Here is a 25,820-nt window from a genome sequence, read left to right as displayed (position 1 = left end):
CTGACTTTCTTAAAAATACAGTATCATCCACACAGTTCCCAAGACTGCAAGTGCTGGCAAGTGCGGAATTATAGTAAAATCAGCTTAACAGCTGGAAAGGAAAAGAAAATTGAGGATGTGTTAGATGACGATCAGGTCGGCTTTAGAAAAGGTAAAAACACCAGAGAGTCAATTCTGACGTTGCGATTGGTAATACAGGCAAGATTAAAGAAAAATCGGGACATGGTCATACGATTTGTCAACCTGGAAAAAGAGTTCGACAATGTATAACAGTGCAAGATGTTCGAATTCTAGAGATGGGTAATATACAATATGTGTAAGGGCCAGGAGGGAATAATAAGAGTGGACGACCAAGAACGAAGTGATCGGATTAAAAAGGGTGTCCTAGAGGGGAGTAGTCTTTCGTCCCTACTGTTCAATCTGTACATCGAAGAAGCAATGATGGATATAGAAGAAAGGTTCAGCAGAGAAACTGTATGGTGTCCTGAATGGAATGAATAGTCTGATGAGTACAGAATACGGATTGTTGGTAAATTGAAGACAGACGAAAATAAAGAGAAATAGCAGAAACGAGAACATCGAGAAACTTTACATAAGGATTGATGCTCACAAAGTAGATGAAGTTAAGGAATTCTACTACCTAGGCAGCAAAATAAGCATCCACATCTACATCTACATATACATGAATACTCTGCAATTCATATTTAAGTGCTTGGCAGAGGGTTCATCGAACCACAATCATACTATCTCTCTACGATTCCACTCTCGAACAGCGCGCGGGAAAAACGAACACCTAATCCTTTCTGTTCGAGCTCTGATTTCTCTTATTTTATTTTGATGATCATTCCTACCTATGTAGGTTGGGCTCAACAAAATATTATCGCATTCAGAAGAGAAAGTTGGTGACTGAAATTTCGTAAATAGATCTCGCAGCGATGAAAAACTTCTTTGCTTTAATGACATCCATCCCAACTCGCGAATCATATCTGCCACACTCTCTCCCCTATTACGTGATAATACAAAACGAGGAACCTTTTTTTGCACCCTTTCGATGTCCTCCGTCAATCCCACCTGGTAAGGATCCCACACGGCGCAGCAATATTCTAACAGAGGACGAACGATTGTAGTGTAAGCTGTCTCTTTAGTGGACTTGTTGCATCTTCTAAGTGTCCTGCCAACGAAACGCAACCTTTGGCTCGCCTTCCCCACAATATTATCTATGTGGTCTTTCCAACTGAAGTTGTTCGTAATTTTAACACCCAGGTACTTAGTTGAATTGACAGGCTTGAGAATTGTACTATTTATCGAGTAATCGAATTCTAACGTATTTCTTTTGGAACTCATGCGGATCACCTCACACTTTTCGTTATTTAGCGTCAACTGCCACCTGCCACACCATACAGCAATCTTTTCTAAATCGCTTTGCAACTGATACTGGTCTTCGGATGACCTTACTAGACGGTAAATTACAGCATCATCTGCGAACAACCTAAGAGAACTGCTCAGATTGTCACCCAGGTCATTTATATAGATCAGGAACACAGAGGTCCCAGGACTCTCCCCTGTGGAACACCTGATATCACTTCAGTTTTACTCGAAGCAATGACGAACGGAGGTAGGAGGACATAAAAGCAACTAGTATTGGTAAAAAGGGCATTTCTGCCCAAGAGATATCTACTAGTATCAAACATAGGCCTTAATTTGAAGCAGAAATTTCCTAGATTGTACATCCAGGGAACAGCATAGCACGGTAGTGAAACATGGACTATGAGAAAACTGGAACAAAAGGAAAGCACTGGAGATGTACTGTTAGAGAAGAATATTTAAATTTAGTTGGACTGGTAAAGGAAAGGAATGAGGAAAAAAATAGTCCCATATCATTTATGCGTGATGTGCTTTTAAATTCACATTGGCTGCCTGGCCGGTTGGTATGTGTAGGATGAGTGTGAGCATAGGCGGCTGTGGATCCGCTAAGTGAAAACCACTCTCTTCCTCCTCCTCCTCTTCTCCCACCTCCTCTTCTTGCTCCTCTCCTGTTCTCCACTCTTGGTCTGCGTAGGCCGAAAGAGCGCCCTCTCAAGGGGCGCCTGTGAAGCAGCGCCTGATTGGCCTCTCCAGAAGCCGGTGGGCAGGCTGTCTCCGAGAGTTCTGTCCGCCCCGCACGCCGCATCACGTAGCCGTCCCCTCTAAAGAAACTACTTCCCTCTCTCTCTCTCTCTCTCTCTCTCTCTCTCTCTCTCTCTCTTTCACGCACACACACACACACACACACACACATACACACACACGCATGTCACCACCTACAGCACTTTCTCTAACAAGTCGTGAAACATGACTCTCATTAAAATTACGTTTGTGTTCCACAAGGCACAGTACATGGACCAGAATTACCTCATCAGCTTCATACACCACTCCAATTGTAAATGTACACGCGAAGTATGCTCCCCATTGTTTTCTTCACTTGTCGTTTCACTTAGTTTCGATGCTGTCTTAAACATATTACTTTGAACCAGCAGGTTCGTTTCTCCATTTGCATAGCTTAAACGTATTCGTCACTCACCAGCGAGAACACTTTCTCAAACAACTTGCGAAAAAGACCATCGTTAAAATTACACTTCTCCATCTATATCTACATCTATAATTATACTCCGCAAGCCACCCAACGGTGTGGGGCGGAGGGCACTTTACGTGCCACTGTCATTACCTCTGTTTCCTGTTCCAGTCGCGTATGGTTCGCGGGAAGATCGACTGCCGGAAAGACTCCGTGCGCGCTCGAATCTCTCTAATTTTACATTCATGATCTCTCCGGGAAGTATAACTAGGGGGAAGCAATATATTCGATACCTCATCCAGAAACGCACCCTCTCGAAACCTAGACAGCAAGCTACACCGCGATGCAGAGCGCCTTTCCTGCAGAGTCTGCCACTTGAGTTTGCTAAACATCTCCGTAACGCTATCACGCTTACCAAATAACCCTGTGACGAAACGCGCCGCTCTTCTTTGGACCATCTCTACCATCTCCGTCAACCCGACCTGGTACAGATCCCACACTGATGAGCAATACTCAAGTATAGCTCGAACAAGTGTTTTGTAAGCCACCTCCTTTGTTGATGGACTACATTTTCTAATGACTCTCCCAATCAATCTCAACCTGGTACCCGCCTTACCAACAATTAATTTTATATGATCATTCCACTTCAAATCGTTCCGCACGCATACTCCCAGATATTTTACAGAAGTAACTGCTACCAGTGTTTGTTCCGCTATCATATAATCATACAATAAAGGATCCTTCTTTCTATGTATTCGCAATACATTTGCTATGCTAAAGGTCAGTTTCCACTCCCTGCACCAAGTGCCTTTCCGCTGCAGATCTTCCTGCATTTCGCTTCAATTTTCTAATGCTGCAACTTCTCTGTATACTACAGCATCATCCGCGAAAAGCCGCATGCGTTCCATAAGGTACGGAATGTGGACCAGAATTACCTCATTTGCTTCTCACAACATTCTAGATGTAATGATAGATGGGAAATACGTCTGCCATACTTTTCTTCAATGGACGTCAATATAGAAACGGGTTGGACGCTGTATCTCATGTGCGACTTTGAACCAGCTTGTTCATTTCTCCATTTGTATAGCACTGTCCCTCGTACGGTCGAGTCAAATTAAGGAAATCTCTTACACTTGCCAGCACTTTGGATAGCGTTCAACTGTGAAGCGCAGACGGCTGCAGGTGAATACAGTAGCCATCTACAGGGATATGAAGAGTCGTTACCGTAGAAACGTTGACAAATTCGCGTTGTAGACAAGCAAAGCAGCTGCACTAAGCTTGCACAACTTGTCCAGCATGATGTTTCTTAATTTGGATAATTTAGTTGTGCATTTGTACATTATGCATATTTATTTGCACAAATGTTTCATGATTTCAAAGGTCTTTTCATGAATATATGGAAATGAATTTCCTGCCACACTTCAGTACAATTAGAGTTCATATTTGCTTTCGTTTGTGATAGAAAATTGCCAAAATCAATACCCCGCAAATGCCGTGTTCGTCAGCTAGGTAATCAGTAAATGTATTGTACTGCCTCTGATCGTAGTGAGTATAAAATAGTACCAGTACCAAAGAAGAAGTAGGTGGTAGTTTCCCTGGACCATAAGTTTGATGCACTGGGTGAAGGACAATACTTAGAAAAAGATTTCGTTGGAGAATTTGTTAATGTGTCAATAATCTTAGACAAAGGATTTCATGAAACGTTACTGACTAGCTACAATAATTACGAAATTGTCGCTCTTCATTTGTCTGCAGACTATGACTATAGTGATGGTGAATTAATTGACGAAGTTGGCGCTCAGTATGAGTACATTATGACACATACATAATGTCAAGCAGCTGGACAGACTTATGGTTTATTAGGAACGTCAGATGGGGACAGTTTTGGATGAAGTATTAGCCGGCCTCTGTGGCCGAGCGGTTCTAGGCGCTTCAGTCCAGGACCACGCTGCTGCTACGGTCGAAGGTTCGATTCCTGCCTCGGGCATGGATGTGTGTGGTGTCCTTAGGTTAGTTAGGTTTAAGTAGTTCTATGTCTAGGGGACTGATGACCTCAGACATTAAGTCCCATAGTGCTTAGAGCCATTTGAGCCATTTTGAGCCGAAGTATTGGTTGTGAAAAACCCGTGTGATCGTGCTGTTTTGCGCTGCGCACAGACGGCGTTAATGATCCGGACAATGAAAATCATGTACTGTTACACTGTCCAGTCTCAACTAGTGTGACCACCTGTCAAAAGCCTGAATAATCCCCCCCCCCCCCCCTTTTCAGCACGGACAGCTACGAGAAGTGAAGGTCAGTGCGGTCCGCAAAGGCACCTACAGGGATGTGGAGCGATGCAGATTCCAGCACCATGGCCAGCGGCCCTAGGTTTCTCGGTTAAGGTTCAAATGGTTCAAATGGCTCTGAGCACTATGGGACTCAACTGCTGAGGTCATTAGTCCCCTAGAACTTAGAACTAGTTAAACCTAACTAACCTAAGGACATCACAAACATCCATGCCCGAGGCAGGATTCGAATCTGCGACCGTAGCGGTCTTGCGGTTCCAGACTGCAGCGCCTTTAACCGCACGGCCACTTCGGCCGGCTCTCGGTTAAGGACCCTCGGCGCGAACAGCCCAATGGAGGTGGCCTCACAGATTTTCGACTGAGTTTAGTTCAGTCAGGAGAGTCCGGTAGTCAAGGAGGTACGGTGAAGTCACCATGGTGCTCTTCGAAACATCCGCGTTCTCATACACTGCGACCTGTGTGATACGTTGCGTTGCCCTACTGGTAGATGCCATCACTGCCAGGAAAAAACAAACTGCATGTTGGGGTGGACACGGCCCCAAGGATAAATGTATACTTGTGATGATCTTCTGTTCTTTCCAGGATAACGACGTCACATAAGGAATTCCACGAAACCATTCCCCAGATAATAACGCCTCCTCATCCAGGTTGGACCCTTCCAAATATTCTTTTTGTATGTCCATCCTTGTGCCTGGAGCTTTGGGGGACAACGGCCGATCACTATCGTAAGAAATTGAAACGTTTACAGCCGTCCCTACGCTGTCATTTATTGGGTAGCTACGAGTTTGAACAGTTGAACGGAATGGACAGTATCTTAAAATGAGGATATAAGGTGAACATCAACAAAAGCAAAACGAGGATAATGGAATGTTGTCGCATTAAGACGGGTGATGCTGAGGGAATTAGATTAGGAAATCAGACACTTAAAGTAGTAAAGGAGTTATGCTATTTGGGGAGCAAAATAACTGATGATGGCCGAAGTAGAGAGGATATAAAATGTAGACTGGCAATGGCAAGGGAAGCGTTTCTGAAGAAGAGAAATTTAAGATCGAGTATTGATTTAAGTGTCAGGAAGTCGTTTCTGGAAGTATTTGTATGGAGTGTAGCCATCTATGGAAGTGACACATGGACGATAAATAGTTCGGAGGAAAAGAGAATAGAAGCTTTCGAAATGTGGTGCTACAAAAGAATGCTCAAGATTAGATGGGTAGATCACATAACTAATGAGGAGGTATTGAATAGGATTGGGGAGAAGAGGAGTCTGTAGGGCAACTTGACTAGAAGAAGGGACCGGTTGGTAGGACATGTTCTGAGGCCTCAAGGGGAGCATTGGAGGGCAGCGTGGAGGGTAAAAATCGTAGAGGTAGACCAAGAGATGGATACATTAAGCAGATTCAGAATTATGTAGGTTGCAGTAGATACTGGGAGATGAAGTAGCTTACACAGGATAGAGTAGCATGGAGAGCTGCATCAAACCAGTCTCAGGAGTGAAGACCACCACAAAAACAACGAGTTTCGGCGCTTGAATTTACCATAGTCAGCCCTGAAGGGTTTATCACAATCCATATATGCGATGCACCAATGGCCAACAACTGGTTTATACAGACTATCTGTAACTATGATGTCGTCTCTCCAACCATCAACTATCAAGAGGTTTGACATCATAAGGACGGCTGTAAGTGTTTCATTTTCTTACAAGTTTCGATGACCGTTGCGGAGTGTTTGCTTTCAGAATTTTCACCCTTTACGCGCCCCCTCTCAACTGAAAAAGGCACCTGTCTTTACGCAGTGGACGGCCAGTTGCGATACTGGCTAGCAAATTCCAGCCTTCGTCGCCAACTGGTGCATGACCCAGGCAACTGATGTGGACGTCCATACACAGAAACCTTCACTGAACAGCCGTTGAGGACACACTGTTGGTAGCCACTTGGTTTATTTGGGCAGTCAGTAGCCCAGAATTCATCTTTTCACCCGGCCCCATCTGCACAGCCGCCGTTCACCACTTGTTAGCCATGGGCCGTGGTGCACCATAGTAGCCCCGGTGTCTGTTTTGGATAGCGCCATTTTGCCACGCACAGTGTACTTTAACTACGGCAGCATGTGAACAGCTTAAAAATTTAACCAAAAGCCAATGATGATGCCATTTGGACGTCCTATATGTCGCTTACAACGACTGCACAGTTTCCAACGGCCTCCCCTTCTCTCCCACTCCACTAGTAATTCTGCCTCATGCCGTCCGTGAGCGGTTGTTGCATGTTGACGTCGATCATATGCGTTGGTCCCATTAATGTGGCTGGATCGTGTATTTACAGTATATAACTATCCAACGGCCCAGACTACACACGAATTGCGGAAGATACAGTCGAATCGTGCGCCAAGTTCGAAGTTTCGTGCAGACTCATGACGCTTCCGGGGAGACGTCCGTTAGGACGCTCATTTACGATGTACCTCATTGTTTGAATGTTCCCACAGTCGCACGTACTGTCATTGTTAGCGGTTTTTGCACATATCTTCTTCAACAATGGTACACGTTGAGCATTACTCACCCCTTCCTTAGATGACGAAAGCCTGGAATTTTAACTGTTGGGTCCTGGTTTCAGGTTTCCTTGGCTCGCCATTCACATACCTATTTAGAGTCGCAGATGAACCTAGTGGCGTGCATTTGGATCCTTCTTCATACATTGGTCTTCTTGATTTCAGTCGTTTCCTAGGCAGCGAGAATAAATCTCTGTGAGCAACAGCTGACTCACTTTTAGAAACTTGCTGGATAAAGTTGTAGACAGCCACATTTTGACTAAGGTGATTGGCAGCCAGCATGTAGGTGTGGATCTGACTGTGCCCTGCTGCGTTCAAGGGAACGTCAACTTTCTTCACATGTATGCTGCAGAACCAAGCTGGGGCGCAATATTCTGCTGCAGAGTATTCCAGCGCAACAGAAGGTCCACGGAGAAACCATTCATTCGCTCACCATTTTCTACCTGCCACCTTCCTCACCACATTGACTCAAGTTTCTAAATCCTTAGCTGTGTAGAAGTGTTTATGGTATTTCAGCGTATGTGACATCAAGACCGAGCGGTTCTAGGCACTTCAGTCTGGAGCCGCGCGACCCCTACGGTCGCAGGTTCGAATCCTGCCTCGGGCATGGATGTGTGTGATGTCCTTAGGTTAGTTAGGTTTAAGTAGTTCTAAGTCCTAAGGGACTGATGACATCAGATGTTAAGTCCCATAGTGCTCAGAGCCATTTGAACCATTTTGACATCAAGATATTTTAGCTTTTATGCCAAGTGGGACAAACTGTGGGATGATCTTTGCTGATGCCAGACGATTAGAGGGGTGGGAAATACATACTTCAGATTTAGGAACGGTAGGTCTAAGTCACCGTGTCTGAAAATATCCATGAATTTTAGTGAGGCTGTTTGTTAGGTGTTCTCAACATTTAGAGAGATGTTCATTCAGACATGAAATGGCAAAGTCATCCGCATATTGCTATTTCGCGCTGGTCAAGCTCGGCAGACCTGCTGTGTGGAGGTTTCATGTCACAATGTACAGGGCGACAATTATTGAGCTACATGAAAAAAGCGTAAATTAATTACAAGCTATGGCGTGCACACCGTTTATTCAAGATATAAACATCAATGCAGATATTCGGATTTCGGTTATGACATGTTCTATATGCGTGTCATCCTTGGCGATCATATGACGCAGACGAATAGTGGAATTCTGCATACCTCCTGAAGTGTCGGAACACCGATGCTGTGGATGACTACCTGAATGGCTTGGCTATTTTCACCTCAGCAATGGTTTTGGGTTTATTGCTGTACAGCTTGTCTTTAATACAGCCCTACAAAAAGGAGTCGCATGTGTTCATACCCGAAGAATATTGCGGCCAATCGAGGTCCATACCAAAAGGCTCTGGGTATCCTGGAGCCAGATTGCAGTCATCCAGGACATCAAACAGTCTCTCGCTGCGATGGGGTCGAGCTCCGTCTTGTATGAACCACGTCTTGTCGAAATCATGCTATGGATAATGGGGGTGAAATAATTTTCCAAAACCTTCACGTACCGTTCGGTAGTCGCCGTACCATCAAGGAATATCGCACTGATTATTCTGTGACTGGACACTGCACACCACAGAGTCACCCGCTGAGGGTGAAGAGACTTCTCGATCACGAAATGCGGATTCTCAGTCCCCTAAATGAACCACCTTTACTTATTAACGAACCCATCCAAATGAAAGTGGGCATCGTCAGTAAACCAAACCATACTGCGCATACTAATTCCCACCACGCCCCACAGCCAACCGTGCAGTTTCAACGTCCTAACGAAAACCGTTCAGAAGTTATGACGATTTTATTTCATATAGTTCAATAATTGTCATCCTGCCTGTAAAAGCAACGTATACGGTGTGTCTCTAAGTGAAAAAAAAATACAATTTTAAGTTTACAGGAATTACGCTACGTTATTCTAATTTTTCTTCTTAACTGCCGGTTTATCCAGATTTTTGATAATCCTGTTGATCTAAAGTCCAACTTCTCTGTATTAAGAAATGCTAATTAATGGAAACCCTCAACGGCCAACAGGTGTTGTTGGTATACCTCAATGGGGACAGCTGAAAATGTGTACCCCAACCGGGACTCGAATCCGAGATCTCCTGTTTACATGGTAGACGCTCTATCCATCTGAGCCACCGAGCGCACAGAGAATAGCGAGACTCCAGGGACTTATGCCCTGCACGTTTCCCGTGAGACCCACATTCCCAACTGTCCACAACCTACCAACGTAATGTTCCTGAAGGATATTTGCCCATTCACTCATTACTCGCGCCAACTAAGGTGACAATTCCTGTAAGAGCTCGGGCAAACTGCGCACATTCACACAAAAGGCAGGTCAATGGCCGGGTAGACTTTAACTATATGAAGATAGTAACTCTTCCGAAAGAATAGATACCAATGATGACCATGTAGCTTCCCTAGAAAGAAATAATTAATCGAAACCCTCAGCTGCCAACATGCGAACCACGGGAACCATCACCTTAGTTGGCGCGAGTAATGAGTGAATGGGCAAATATCCTTTAGGAACAACAATACGAATGTGGGTTGTGGACAGTTGGGAATGTGGGTCTCACGGGACGCGTGCAAGGGATAAGTCCCTGCCGTCGCGCTATCCTCTGTGTCCTCAGTGGCTCAGATGGATAGAGCGTCTGCCATGTAGACAGGAGATCCCGGGTACGAGTCCAGGTCGGGGCACGCATTTTCAGCTGCCCCCATTGAGGTATATCAACAACACCTGTTGGAAGCTTAGGGTTTCGATTAATTATCATTTCTTTCTAGAGAAGCTGCTTGGTCATCACTGGTATCTGTTCTTTCGGAACAGTTACTATCTACGCATAACTGATTTACTAAGTGTCTAAAACGGAGCACGGTGCACAATTCCAGTTACAGGTTGCCTATCAGAGGCCTTCTAAGTCAACAAATATTTGATTTCAGTGTCAAAAATTCGTAACTTAATTTAAATATTGAAAATACTGTCATAATCTACCAGTCAAATGGTATACCTAAGTTAGAGTTTTAGCACGGTAGGTCAAGTATTAAACTTATAAACCGTATTCATAATTAACGGCCGACCAGGGTGGCCGAGCGGTTCTAGGCGCTACAGCCTGGAACCGCGTGACCGCTACGGTCGCAGGTTCGAATCCTGCCTCGGGCATGGATGTGTCTGATGTCCATAGGTTAGTTAGGTTTAAGTAGTTCTAAGTTCTAGGGGACTGAACCTTAGAAATTAAGTCCCATAGTGCTCAGAGCCATTTGAACCATAACTCACGGCGGCAAATAACGGGCACTATATTCGTCCAGTATTTGAGGATGAGAGCAGTTAGCGACTTGCACGAGACTTTACACATAATTTCAAACCTTTTCGAAATTATTTCTTGCTACCAGTTCGGAGAAAATAAAGAATCGAAAAACTTTTTTGCTTATGACATTTTCGCTTATCATACAGTAAAACTTCAGCTCCAAACATGACGTTTCGTTTATTATTTCCTTACTTTTATCTCCATTCACAACCCATTTTGCAGACTGTTTTGACATACACCACTGAATATACCTGCAAAAATATATTATTGTACGAGACATAATTCGGGAGATATGACGATTCGGAAATGGCGTTTGATTCCTTAATGAATACGGGGTTTTGGTTTACTGGTTCCGGATAGAAGAGGTTCCACTGTATTCAATATGACATGTTTCTCGTTTCATACTCGTATATTTTTCTCTGTGTCCTCCAATAATTTATATATGTTTGTAGCCAATGAGCCGGCCGCAGTGGCCGAGCGTTTCTAGGCGCTTCAGTCTGGAACCGCGCGACCGCTACGGTCGCAGGTTCGAATCCTGCCTCGGGCATGGATGTGTGTGATGTCCTTAGGTTAGTTAGGTTTAAGTAGTTCTAAGTTCTAGGGGACTGATGACCTAAGATGTTAAGTCCCATAGTGCTCAGAGCCATTTGAACCATTTTTTTGTAGCCAATGATGAAGTATTATGTCTTCGTTAGACGATAGTAAACTGCTATTAAGAATTTTCAGAACGTTCTAATTTAATCACTCATCTGTAGGTGAAACATATATTCTAAGTAAGATTAAGATCACACTATCTAGTTTAAGTGACATGTATGTTCTGAACTGTTCTTGTAGAATATAGCAATAGCTCTGTACCATATAGCTGCCTAAAAAGTTCTTGCAGGTGCATGTGAAATGCCGCCATACGATTCTTTCGACATCACGAATGAAATCAAGGACACGTTCATCAGACATTAATTCCCCAATCTCGGCTCCTACACATATTCCTTCCTATATTTTTGATTCACTAATACCTGAAACCTTTTGCAAGTAGATGGATGTACGGGATATTTTGTTCATGTCTTTCATATGTTCTTGTGAGTGCCAGTTTAATGTGCAAAGCAAGTAAATACATGTTTTAGAGGTCAAAAAGAAATGCGTTCTTCGAATTCGTCTTTCAGAGCAGGCGATTTTTCCCCAAAGTAGTGTTTTTATTGTCTTGGCTGTTCTGCTCGTGGAATTAGCGATCATTTTGTATCAGGGCTCCATGCCGAGAAGAACTTTTAACAAGTGCCACTCTTCTCTTCTTCTTCGGTTATCAACCCACAGGTTGGTTGGCAGCAGCACGCCATTCCGTTCTTTTGTCAACTTTCTTCTTCATATCTGCATAGGTCTGGCACCCGATGTCATTTATTACTTGTTGAATGTAGCTTAATCTAGGTCGTCCTCGGCGAGTTCTTCCTTCAATGATTCCTTCTAATATTCTCTTAATGAAATTGTTATGCCGTAAAATGTGACCTATGAAGGTTATTCTTCTTTTCTGTATATTTCGCCAAAGAGATCTGTTTTCTTTCACTCTTCTGAGGACATCTTCGTTTGTAGCCTTGTCTCGCCAGCTGATTTTTTCCATTCTCCGGTAGCACCACATTTCGAATGCCTCCAGTCTTCTCTTTTCTTCTTTTCCACTAGTCCAAGTTTCACATCCGTAAAGGGCTGTACTCCACACATAGGTTTTCATGACTCTCTTTCTTACGTCTAAACTAACATTTCTACTCGTCAGTAAGTTTCTTTTTCCATTGAATGCTATTTTGGCAAGTTGTATTCTGTTTTTAATGTCACTTTTGCTCCTTCCATCTGCTGTTATTTTGCTACCTAAGTAGTTAAATTCTGTAACCTGCCCTAGTTTCTCTCCCTTTATTGTTATTCGTATGGGTTCATTGTAGTTCAGGGCGCCACTCACCATCACTTTAGTCTTTTTCTTATTTATTTTCATTCCATACTGTTCTTTTAAGGTGTTTTCCATTTCATTGAGTGCGGCTTCTAAATCTTCTTTCCTTTCTGTAATTATGGCGATATCATCTGCATATCGCAACATATCTATTTTCATTCCGTTAAGTTTTATTCCTACTTCAATATTCTCTCTTATTTTGTCTATTGCTTCTTGGATATATGCGTTGAAAATTACTGGAGATAGTGGGCATCCCTGTCTCACTCCTTTCCTTATTCTTGCTGTTTCTTCTTTGTTTTCCTTCTTAACTAAGGCTGTTTCATTTTGGTATATTTTAAAGATTATCCTTCTATCATTATATTTCAGACCAGCCTTCTTCAGAATTCTAAACATTTCTGGCCATACAACATTGTCAAATGCCTTTTCGAGGTCTACGAAGGCTATAAATACTTGTTTGTTTTTGGAAATTTGTTTCTCAATTATTAGTCTTAAAGATAAGATTGCTTCCCTCGTCCCTACACCGCTTCTAAAACCGAATTGGTCTTCACTTAGAGTGCTATTCAATTGGTTTTCAACTCTTTTCAAAATTATTCTTATTAGAATTTTTGATGCGTGTGAAAGAAGACTGAGTGTTCGATGGTTTTCACAGTCCATAGTAGATGCTTTCTTAGGTACTCCACTGTGCCACTCATACAAACTAAATTCACGGCCAAGTGAATCGGCATTATTGGGAATATAAAAGTCACCTTCCTCGGAGAAACGGGGACAAACAGCTGTGTCTCATTTGATTCGCAGTGATCATGAAATGTTGGATCTGTACGGTTATCGCCTTCCCTGTGATCTGTGGGTTCGGCACTGTGTTCATCTCACAATAGAACAAGCTCAGTAGACAATGGCAGCGGCAATTCTTCATTACGCACAAACGGGAAAAGAAACTCATTAAATAACAGCAAATTCTAGAAACAACCTCTTCGCAACATGCCAAAATCGGAAACGAGGAAGAATTAGAATTATACAACCTGAGCTATCCAATTCGTGACTGACGATAGCGCCCCAAAAGGCTAAAAGTCATATCGAATCCTATATATGATCAAACAAAAAAGAAAACTTCACAAGCGATTTCAGTTGGAAATACACGAACAAGAGTGAAATAGGGCAAACCTCATAATGGGACAATAGCTGCTCTATTTTAGATCCAAAAGATGAACAGCCACATGCCAGAACCTAGACCAGAAACAAGTAACTTGGTTTTGGAAAATATTTATTAAAAAAGCTGGCCTGGACCACCATAGCGAAACGCCTCTGCACCACAAGGGCAACGTACTCACCAGCGGTGAGGGTGAAGTCGAGACTTAAAAAAATCTATCTCCTACTGACGAAAAGCCGGAATCACAAAAGGAAAATAGAAAACGAAATAATCACATTACCAAACGATGAGTCACTGCAATCTGAATCCGATTGATTGCGAACAAACGAAACAGGCAGCCATGAAATCGAAGAGTCAATTTCAAGGGGAAATAACAGCTCGTCTGGTAAAAACAACGTTAAACTCACGCTACGCCAATTGTTACTAGAGTGCCTGAAACACTTGTTTCAGACGGCCATTCGGTTCAGCAGTGGAACGAGGTTAAAATAATCATATCACCCAAAAGTAAACAGGCCTCCACACGTCCCACATATATTTAGGCCCATAACACAACATCATCAACATCTACATACATACTACGCAAGCCACCACAGGGTGGCTGGCGGAGGATAACTGATTTCACAACTACTCATCATTTCTGTTCCAAGGAAAAACGACGACCTATATGATTCCATGCAAGGCCCAGACACGTTCATAGGATTTGCCGACCTGGAAAATGGTTTCGATAGTAAAACACGGTGCAAGATGTTCGAAATTAGGGAAAGAGAGGTAATATACAATACATAAGAGAACCAAGACGGAATAACAAAAGTGGGAGACAAAGGACAAAGTGCTCGGACTAAAAACGAAGTAAGACAGGGATGTAGTCTTTCGCACCTCCTGTTCAGTGTATACATAGAAGACGCTATTACGGAGGTTCAAGAGTGGAATTAAAATTCAAGGTGAAAGGATACATAGGCCAATGATGGAAAAGCGTTTTTGCTGAAAATACCTTAATGTAATGTTTTTTAGGGTGGGAAAAAACTCTATCACCCGCCATTTTATAGTATGTAATAAAAAGCATATTAATCGAAAACTGAGGGTGATCTAAAAAGACCAAGGCAAGATTTGGATTCAGCTCATAAAAATTTATAAAGATCAGCTATCAAAGTACAAAAAAGTTTTTTTTTTAATTTTCGTTGGTCTGTGATATCAATGATACGATTCGGTGATGACGTTGCTATCCTCAGTAGAAACGAATTACAGGATCTGCTGGATTGGTTCAAATGGCTCTAAGCACTATAGGACTTAACAGCTGAGGTCATCAGTCCTCTAGACTTAGAACTACTTAAATCTAACTAACCTAAGGACATCACACACATCCATGCCCGATGCAGGATTCGTAGCAGCGACCGTAGCAGCCACGTGGTTCCGGACTAGAACCGCTCGGCCACCGCGGACGGCTGCTGAATTTGATGGACAGTCTAGTGAGTACAGAATATGGACTGAGGGTAACTCGATGAAAGACGAAAGTTATGAGACGTAGCAGAAATGGGAACAACGAGAAATTTAACATCAGGACTGGTAGTCACGAAGCAGATGAAATTAAGGAATTATTCTACCTAGGCAGCAAAATAACCTATGACGGTCGGAGCAAGGAGGACGCCACAAGCAAAAGCAGACTAGCACTGATGAAAAAGGCGCTTCTGGCCAGGAGAAGTCTTACTAGTGTCAAACATAAGTCTTAGTTCGAGGAAGAAATTCTGAAAACGTACGTTTGGAGCACAACTTTGTATGTCAGTGTAACATAGATTGAGGGAAAAACAGAAAAGAAGAGAATCGAAGCATTAAAGATGTGGTGTTATAGAAGAATTATGAAAGCTAGGTGGCTTGATAAGGGAAGGAATGAGGAGGGACTTTTGGAAATGGGCAAGGAAAGGAATGTATGGAAAACACCAAAAAGAAGGGGCAGGATGGTGGGAGTCTGTTAAGACATCGGGCAATCACTTCCATGGTAATGGAGGAAGCTGTAGAAGGTAAAAACTGTAAAGGATATCACAGATTCGAATACACCCAGCAAATAACTGAGGACATAGATTGCAATTGCTACTTTGAGAAGAAGATGTTGGCACATGAGAGGAATTCGTGACATGCTGCATGAGACCAGTCAGAATACTGTACATGCTAAAGAAGACAAGGTCTAATTTCTCTTACGGTGGCGTCAGCAGGATAGTGTTGCAGTCAGCCACAAATATCGGTTCTCTAAATATTCTCAGTAGATTTTCGTGAAATTAACGTCGCCTTCCCTCCACAGTTTTCCATTTGAGTTCCCGGAGCACTTCCCGAATAATAGCTTACTCACTGAGATTATTGGTGACCAATACGAGAAGGACTAGGTATTTCTTTTAACTCTAAGGATAGTCTTGGAAGCTTTTTTACGTCGATTTGCGGTATTTTTGCTAGGTTTTCCCTCCAAATCAGGACAATTAACACATATGCTGTGATAAGTTTTTTGATAGATGGGCGTTTCATTTCGTAGAATCATGCTGGAGTGTCTGTAATGAGAAATAAGTAGTGTTTTAATACAGCTTACATTAATGTCTGCCGGTGCTCGTTGCTTTTTAGAACGGCAGTTTGCTGACCACTTATCGTTAAGCTGCTGGCACATAGAGGGTGCAGTAATGGACTGTGCGGCTGGTCCCAGCGGAGGTTCGAGTCCTCCCTCGGGCATGGGTGTGTGTGTGTGTGTTTTTCCTTAGGATAATTTAGTTTAGGGACTGATGACCTTAGTAGTTAAGTCCCATAAGATTTCACACACATTTGAACATTTTTTGAACACAGAGGGTGGGGGAGAGATGCCTGGACGGTGCCTACAGCGCCAGGTTCACCTCAACAACCTGCTTGCCGACTGGGTAGCCAGGGACTGCGAGACAAATATTTTTAAACAAATTAAATGTATATCGCATCCTATAGTGTGGCGGAGACATAGTGTACCTACGGTTACGCGGCTGTGCTGTGATCCTCTGCAGGGACAGCAGAGTTCAAAAATGGTTCAAATGGCTCTAAGCGCTATGGGACTTAACAAATGGTTCAAATAGCTCTTAGCACTATGGGACTTAACATCTAAGGTCATGAGTCCCCTAGACTTAGAACTACTTAAACCTAAGTAACCTAAGGACATCACACACATCCATGCCCGAGGCAGGATTCCAACCTGCGACCGTAACAGCTGCGCGGTTCCGGACTGAAGCGCCTAGAACCTCTCGGTCATAGCCGCCGGCCAATACCAGAGTATGTGGTGTTGTAGATACCTATAGGTAACGTTTCTGTGACTCCCTATCATGATGGTACACGTGCTAATAACCTAGGGTGAAAGTAGCAACTGCGTGTTACGTGCATTGGCGACTTAATATGCGACGATGTGCTTCTTCTTCTTTATTGGGGAATTTTTTTAAAAATTATGATGAGTAAATCATGTCCATCTTGCATTGTGATTGGCTGAGAGCATCATGACGTCAACCCGACGTGATTCGAAATACGAAAATATGAATAAATACGTAAAAAAATATGTGAGAATACTTACAAATCTTCCTGGCCCCACGAATGACGTAATAGAAGCCACGTGACAAATTTGTTATAGATACTGCCTGATCCTTTCCCTATGCTGTCCTGCTCATGAGCGTCCTTCTAGCTAGAAAAACAGTTATTACTGCCAGTAATTCGTGGCTGTTGCTGCAACAGTATTGTCGAACAGACACGCTGGAAGCCGGCCGGCGTGGCCGAGCGGCTCTAGGCACTTCAGTCTGGAACAGCACCACCAGTACGGTCGCAGGTTCGAATCCTGCCTCGGGCATGGATGTGTGTGATGTCCTTAGGTTAGTTAGGTTTAAGTAGTTCTAAGTCTAGGGGACTGATGACCTCAAATGTTAAATCGCATTGTGCTCAGAGCCATTTGAACCACGTGAACACGCTGGAACCTGACACATAATTACCGTGGAGGACACCCATTAATAGCGATGACACACTCAACTTTCGTTAACACAAATATAATTTTTTTCCCACTATGTTATGACCCTGCTGCTCATGACAGGTAGACAGCCACATGGAAAAATATTAACTTTTTCCGCTAACTACCCACTGCACTATCGCACTATCGCGCCCATGTCACTGCGTGCTCGTGCGGAAATTAATTGGCTGCCGAGTAAGTAATATGGCTCGTTAGGGGCTCAGCAATATTGCCGCTGCCCCATGCTCTAACTTTGGGCTGCTCGAAGCAAGATTGTGATTGGGTGCTGTAAAAACAATTATAATAGCAACAATATCAATGTCTGGTTGCAGAAAAACGATTATAAACTATTATAATAGCAACAGTACATTTGGAAATGCTTACTGCCTTTTTTGCAACATTTGCAAGTGCTTGCTGCAGCTGCTCACAATGCTGGTGAACTGCTACTCCACGCAGAGTCATGGGAACGCTAAGGTCAAGAGCTCATTGGCCGAATAGCCTAATACTCAAACGCCATTGGTCACCAAACACTAGATGAGAGAGGTAGAGGGGGACGGTGCGAGGGCGTGAGAAGGTACTAGACAGAGAGCGCCATTACGTAAGTGACCAATTAGCCGAGATGCGTACCTGCTATCAGGGTCAAGGGTCAAGTCGTAAATTACGTGTTATCTGAGATTCAGTGATCACTGTCATCTTAATAGTGCTCGCCGATTTCTTCATTCAGAGAGGGCCTTGTTTCCTCATAGTTCGGTTTTTATTCTGTCCCTGCTGTCCCACTCACACAGAAAGTGGCTGTGATTTGAATGCTCCAGCTGCATTCCAAGAAGTAATCAGCTTGTGATACGCCATCTACATTTCAAAAATGGCTCTGAGCACTATGGGACTTAACATCTGAGGTCACCAGTCCCCTAGAACTTAGAACTACTTAAACCTAACTGATCTAAGGACATCACACACATCCATGCCCGAGGCAGGATTCGAACCTGCAACCATAGCGGTCGCGCAGCTCCAGACTGAAGCGCCTAGAACCGTTCGGGCACTCCAGCCGGCCATCTATATTTCTCATATTTGATGTGCACGTAGGAGTTTAATTTTCCGGTGTGTCCCCTTCAGATTAAGTGAATCAGCAATAGGTTCGCCGTCGAGTACACCATCTCAGGCGCTCCTGTCTGTGATGCAGCGTCAAGGGTAACCGCAGCCACCGTCTCCGAGCTGATAGTCCATGCTGCTGCAAACGTCGTCGAACTGTTCGTGCAAATGGTTGTTGTCTTGCAAACGTCCCCATCTATTGACTCAGGGATCGGGACGTGGCTTGCACGATCCGTTACAGCCATGTTGATAAGATGCCTGTCATCTCGACTGCTAGTTATACGAGGTCGTTGAGATCCAGCACGGCGTTCCGTATTACCCTCCTGAACCCACCGATTCCATATTCTGCTAACAGTCATTGGATCTCGACCAACGCGAGCAGCAATGTCGCGATACAATAAACGGCAATCGCGATAGGCTACAACCCGACCTTTATCAAAGTCGGAAACGTGATGGTACGCATTTCTGCTCCTTACACGAGGCATCACAACAGCGTCTCACCAGGCAACGCCGGCCAACTGCTGTTTGTGTATGAGAAATCGGTTGGAAACTTTCCTCATATCAGCACGTTGTAAATGTAGCCACCGGCGCCAACCTTGTGTAAATGCATATCACAGTATCTTCTTCCTGACGGTTAAATTTCGCGTATGTAGCTCGTCATTTCGTGGTGCAGCAATTTTTATGGCCAGTAACATAATTACTCGCAAATTATCGGTGTCAGGAATTCCGAGATTTTCGAGAATGTTGTAATTTTAATTTTTTGTGTAACTTCGCTTCGCTGTTGTATTTCTTTAATTTAGGCTTTATACGAGGCGCGTTCAGTAAGTAATGCTACATATTTCTATTTTTTTTTAAACTTTGGTTTTGTTCGGCATTGCAATACACCATTTTCTTCCCCACTTCTTTGGCCACAAAACCCTATTTTTCAACGTAATCCCGTTCAGTGCAACTGTCTTACGCCATCGTACTGAGATGGCCCGTATGTGCGCGCAGAGCCACTCTCTGCTAGTGGAGTGCATCCTTCGTTGTGCCAAGCAGATGGAAGTCGGACGTGCGACTCAGAGCTGTAGGGTGGACGAGGAACAACAGCTACGAGAATGAGTTTTGTGAGTTCCACCTGGGAGCGCAGACTTACGTGAGGCTTTGCGCTGTCATGGAGAAGGAAAAATTCTTCTATTTTTGTGGCAACCAATACTCAGAAGTCGTTTCGTAAATTTCCTGAGAGTAATACTACACTCTTAAAATTTAATCGTTGCACATGAGGGAGGACATCAAACAGAATAACTCTTTCACACAAAGGCCGTTGCCATGACTTTACTAGCTGAGGGAGGAGAGGTGGACAGTTGGGAATGTGGCGCAGCTCCATGGGCTGCCATCTTGTTTCCGAAGTGATAAACGCGTGACGAAGTTCAACGAAATACTGTCACAATCTGCCTCTTAACGCGCAAGAATCTCCACACCCGTGGTCCTTAATAGCTCTCGAATACCCCAATAAGTGGTCGAGTGTTTCAGTAGTGCAAGTAGAGACACCAAGATGAGTAGCAACGTGTTTCATTGTGATCCGTCGATCACGTCGAATGAGACTGTCCGCACGTTCCCGGACGGGTTTGTGCGACTTGATGACAGGTGCCGCGCCCAACGACTCACCAGGCTTTTGTTCCCTGTCAGGTCTCCAGAGACATTTTGCAAGCGCCTGTGAATGTAATGCTCTGGTTTTGTAGAGGCAATTCTGTGTCAATTACTAGTATTACCAACCTTTGAAACATTGCGTAAGCAACATCTGTCGTAAGTATAGGCTCTCAGGGAAAGTATTGTATGTAGAGTGACTAGTTCATGACGAAACTGCGATGTTGGCACTGGCGTGGCAGCGGTAGCACAGTGATTAGCACACTGGAATCGCATTCGTGAGGACGACGCTTCAATACCGCATCCTGCCATTCTGATATAGGTTTTCGGTGATACGCGGGATTAGCCGAGCGGTCTAGGGCGCTGCAGTCATGGACCGTGCGGCTGGTCTCGGCGGAGGTTCGAGTCCTCCTTCGAGCATGGGTGTGTGTGTTTGTCCTTAGGATAATTTAGGTTAAGTAGTGTGTAAGCTTAGGGACTGATGACCTTAGCAGTTGTCCTATAAGATTGAATTTATTTTCGGTGATATCCCTCAATAGCTTAAGGCAAATTCCAGGATGGTTCATTTGAAAGGGCATGGCCTATTTTCTGCTCATCCTTCGCCAGTGCGAGTTTCTGTTCGTCTCTAATGACTATTTTAAGTGATATAGTAACAAATTAAGAATTGACGAGTTTTTTCCTTTTACGTGTACTGCAAAACCTCGTTTCGGGCCAGATTTCTTGACTCTAGATCAGTGCAAAGTACCCGATAGGTTTTGATGAGTTTATGAGAGTCAGTTCCTTTATCTTACCTTGTAACTGAGTAGACTTAATACCTTAAATTATTTGCACCGCCAAGGATCCGTAGTCTTTAGTACGTGACATAAATTTCTGATTGATACCTCTAGCTGTTGCTGAGAAAAAGGGGTCTTATGAGTCGAATTGACAAATAGACAGACAGATCTACAGACAACGAAGTGATCTTATAAAGGTTACGAAACCATTAAAAAGAAGTGACTTTCCTCGGAGAAAAATTCAGAAAAATAGCTTTGCAGTCACGATGAAGCTCAGCCTGTTGATTCGACGAATTTAAATAAGGAAGACGATATCTGAGATCGACTCAGCAGCCACTGGTAACGGCAGCTCTTCACTGTGTACAAACGAGAAAAGAAAAGTTAACTCAGAACACGTAGATTTGTACGTATTTATAATAACAGGAAACCCTAGATACAACTTCACCAGCGAGAAATTGGGACGAGGAAAAATTAGAACCATACAGGACAGTGGAAAAGGAAACTTGAGCCAGAACACGAAAATTTGGACGTAATTTAATAACACGAAACCTTTGAAACAGCCCTGCCAACGATCATCTGGAACGAAGAAAAATGAGAAACATACAGTACAGTGTAAATCCGCAAACAAGAGTGAAATAGGTTAAATTTAATAATGAAACAACAGCTGCTCGATTTTGATTGCGAAAGGTGAGCAGCCACACTCCAGAACCTAGAGCATAAATAACTAACTTGGGTTTCGAATATATTTCGTAAAATAGAGGGAGGACTTATCTGATGACATGATAGAAGAAGAAACAGGAGTCTATAGGGAAGAGATAGGGGATCCAGTATTAGAATCGGATTTTAAAAGAGTTTTTGAAGACTCAAACTCAAATAAGGCAAAATGGTTCGATAACATTCCATCGCAATTTGTAAGATCATTGGGGGAAGTGATAACACAGCGATTATTCTTGTAGGTGTGTGGAATGTATGGAAATGGTGATGTACCATAAAACTTACCGAAAAGCATCATCTGAATAACTCCGAAGATTGCAAGTGCTGACATTTTGAGAAATATCGTGAGATTGGCTTTACAGCTCAGGTACCCAAGTTGTTGACAAGAAAAATACAAATCACAATGGAAAAGAAAACTGAAGATGCATTAGATAACGATCAGATAGGCTTTAGGAAAGGTAAAGGCGCGAGAGACGCAGCTCTGACATTGCGGTTGATAATGGAAGCAAAAGCACTCCGTCTTCCGGCCACAAGTGGCCCATCGGGACCATCCGACCGCGTGTCGTCCTCAGCTGAGGATGCGGATAGGAGGGGCGTGCGGTCATCACACCGCTCTCCCGGTCTTTGATCGGAGCCGACACTATTCGGCCGAGTAGCTCCTCAATTGGAATCACGAGGCTGAGTGCACCCAGTAAAATGACAACAGCGCACGACGGCCTGGATGGTCACCCATGCAAGTGCCGGCCACGCCCGACCGCGCTTAATTTCGGTGACCTCACGGGAACGGGGTATCCACTGCGGCAAGGCCGTTGCCCCTAATGGCAGCAAAACTGAAGAAAAATCAAGACGCGTTCATAGTATTTGTCGACCCGGACGATGTAAAATGGTTCAAGATGTTCTAAAGCCTGAGAAAATTGGGGTAACACATAGGGAAAAGTGAGTAATATACGACATGTACTAGAACCGAGGTGGGTTAATACCTTCGCACTGAACGGGAATTACGTTTAAAAATAGGGCCGTGTAACTACAAGTTTGGAGAATAATATCGTGTATTGGAATCCCGAATATATTTCAGAAAAAATATTGTGTGGCATTATCTTTGTCCAACAGAGCTGGCTGCAGGTTTGGCTAACACCTTTATCTATGTTCAGGTATGCATTTCCCACGGTATTCTCATGTTTTTGTCCAATTCCTGTGAACCGAGATTTATTTTCGAAGTATATTCTTAAGAATTTATTTTATTTACTAGTGATTCATCAAGAACATTCACACATTTAATCACACTATATAAGCACGGAAGTAGTTGCCAGGGAGTAACTGATGAAATCACAACCAAATTCCTTTTAACAAATGGGAATTTTATTCACTTTAATAGTGCCTAAAAGCATTTTTTTAAAAAAAGAAACAGATTTAAAATTATAATCAGAGAGCGCCCTCTAAACATCAAAATTACAATTTATTCAGAGGCAGAACGAAACAAGTTTTGACTGTATGAGCTTTCGGGCAGAGAACCTTGCCGCCCCCTTTTGACACGGCCGTAGTTACGACCGCTCACAACAGCCTCTGAAAGACTACACTGGTGCAAATCTGCAACACACCAGATAACTTCAAACTAAGAGTTTTAACAATTTACACAAGCACACAAACTATGCACCTCCTGTAGGAGGGATGTAAATGGTACAAAACACTAACAATTAAAATATTAACCTTGCCACCAAAGGTGCAACCTGATTTTAACTTCTAAGAAAAGTCTAACGGTGAAAGGGTGGCAACTCTATATACTAAAATGATGATTTAAATAAATTCCCATGAAATGCAATCTTTTATAAAATTCTACAAGGTTGGCCAAACAATAGTTAATATGCTCTACAGTACACAGATACCGCTTCTCAAGATCATAGGCAATAATATCAAAGTTTCCAAAGATCAAAACATATTTCGAAGCAATAAATTCGTTAACACACCAAATCCGACAAACATGACAGAGACAGCTACTAATGTACGGTAGATTGATAGGGAGATTCCCGAACAACCCGAACCGCAGGTTGCTCTAACCCGCCTCTACTCTACAAGGGAAAAACTGACCACCCAATTTATAAACAACCACCGTCCCGCGGGTGGGCAAACGGAGAAGAATGGTGGGACGACGCCGAAGCAAACAGCTGGTGACCTCACCAAGAAAACAAGTACAATTTAACAATAGTACATCAAACAAGATATCACCAATCACTTCTAATAAACTGTGATTTCTTGAGCAGACCTGGCTCAGCACCCCAAAATCGCTCTCCCGAACCGTCCGCTGCCAGCCGCTTCAACGGACGCAGGAAGGCGCGCCGATCTCCCGTCTCACGGCGTCGCAGCTCGCACCAGCCAGACTGATGTCGTGGGTTTACTCCTGTTGCTCTCGTGTTGACCACCAAGTCGCTACCCCTTCGCTATACGCCACGAACCACTGGACTCACGTGGCGACCTCACATGCGCCGACGCTCAAGGCGGACAAGTCATCTTGTGTCTCAGTGTGCGACCGACCAACCGATCGATCCAACCGCCAATGACCACTGCCTGAGCAAACTCGAGCAGACTGGCGGCCTAACGCGCAGACTCAGATGAAGGAACTAAGCCCCGACCAGGTGACCACGCTGAGTTCTCTTACTGGCGGAGTGGAAAGACTCTTATTTTGCCGGCTTTTAAGGTTGATCCGAACGACAGACATACTAGCACTCCGAATGACAGACAGACACTAACTGCCTAACAAATGTGGACGAGTGTCAGACTAGCAAGCTGGTGACGAGAGACTGACCCAGACTGACTCACTGGCGAGTTTTTTTTCTTTATTGTGATTTCATTTGCCTACCCCATATGAGGGGGGGGGGGGTGAGGGCTGTCAGCAGCACAATCCGCCGCTCTTCAGCCGAGTGACATGAACTTAAAATAAGAATAAAATGGTACATACATAAGGCGACAAAGAGGAACTTAAAACAGAATAATGGGAGAAAATGGAGGTAAAGAATAGAGACTAACACAGAGACGTTCGTGGAGTTAGTTAAAAAACACAGTTGACGATTCTTCAAAACTCAGAGAAGACACTGAATGGACATGCACAAGTTAAAAGTAGGCCACAGTAGTAAAAACACTCTGGTACAAACACACTTAAAAACCACTTGGATCACACATGACGAAGAATAAAACTGCCAGGCGGAACCTGCCGAGGGAAGGGTATAGAGGATGGAAAAGGAGGGGAGAGCAAGGGGCAGCAGGGGAAGCGGCGGGTTGAAGAGAGTAGGGGCGTCAGTGGGTACACAAAGAGGCAGGAGACACGTGGGGCGGGAGAGGAAGAGGGAAGACAGGGCAGGAGGGAGTGCAGAGACACTGAAAGGAGGCACAAGAGATGGAGGGGGAGTAGGAGAGGGAAGCCGCTCTGGAGGAGGGAGGGGGAGGAGAGGGAGCCCTCAGGAGGAGGTAGGAAGATGGGGTTAGAGTTGGTAGGAAGGGTAGATGTCAGGGCGAAGCTCATCATCTGGGAGGGGTAGATGGGGGAAGTCGCATTGGGAAACGAGATGAAGGGTGTGGAGATGGAAAGAGGGTGGGACACAACAGTAAAGGCGCTGCAACTGGTTGGGGGTGGAGAGGAAGGGAGACACCAGGGGGTGGTGGGGATCAAGGCGGCGGACAATATATAGTGTGCGGATGTGTTTGAGGAAAAGGAGAAGGTGGGGGAAGGGGATGAGGTCGTAGAGGATGCGCGTGGGGGACGGAAGGCGGATGGGTAGCACATGGCATTTGAGTATTTGGAGGGCGTTATAGAACCGGGGAGGGGCGGAAATCCAAGCTACGCTGGCATAACAGAGGATGGGGCGGATCAAGGATTTGT

At 44.0% G+C, this 25,820-nt stretch overlaps 1 protein-coding gene across 1 annotated transcript in view; it reads left to right on the top strand.

Moving 5' to 3' along the window:
- Positions 1-25,820, top strand: part of LOC124550691 (dopamine D2-like receptor) — a 198,990-nt gene that overhangs the window by 124,826 nt on the left and 48,344 nt on the right. The window lies entirely within an intron of this gene.

The sequence above is a fragment of the Schistocerca americana genome, chromosome 9, assembly GCF_021461395.2.
Source record: "Schistocerca americana isolate TAMUIC-IGC-003095 chromosome 9, iqSchAmer2.1, whole genome shotgun sequence".
NCBI lineage: Eukaryota > Metazoa > Arthropoda > Insecta > Orthoptera > Acrididae > Schistocerca > Schistocerca americana.
The sequence above is the reverse complement of the archived record's forward strand: the minus strand, read 5'-3'. Positions and strand labels throughout refer to the sequence as shown.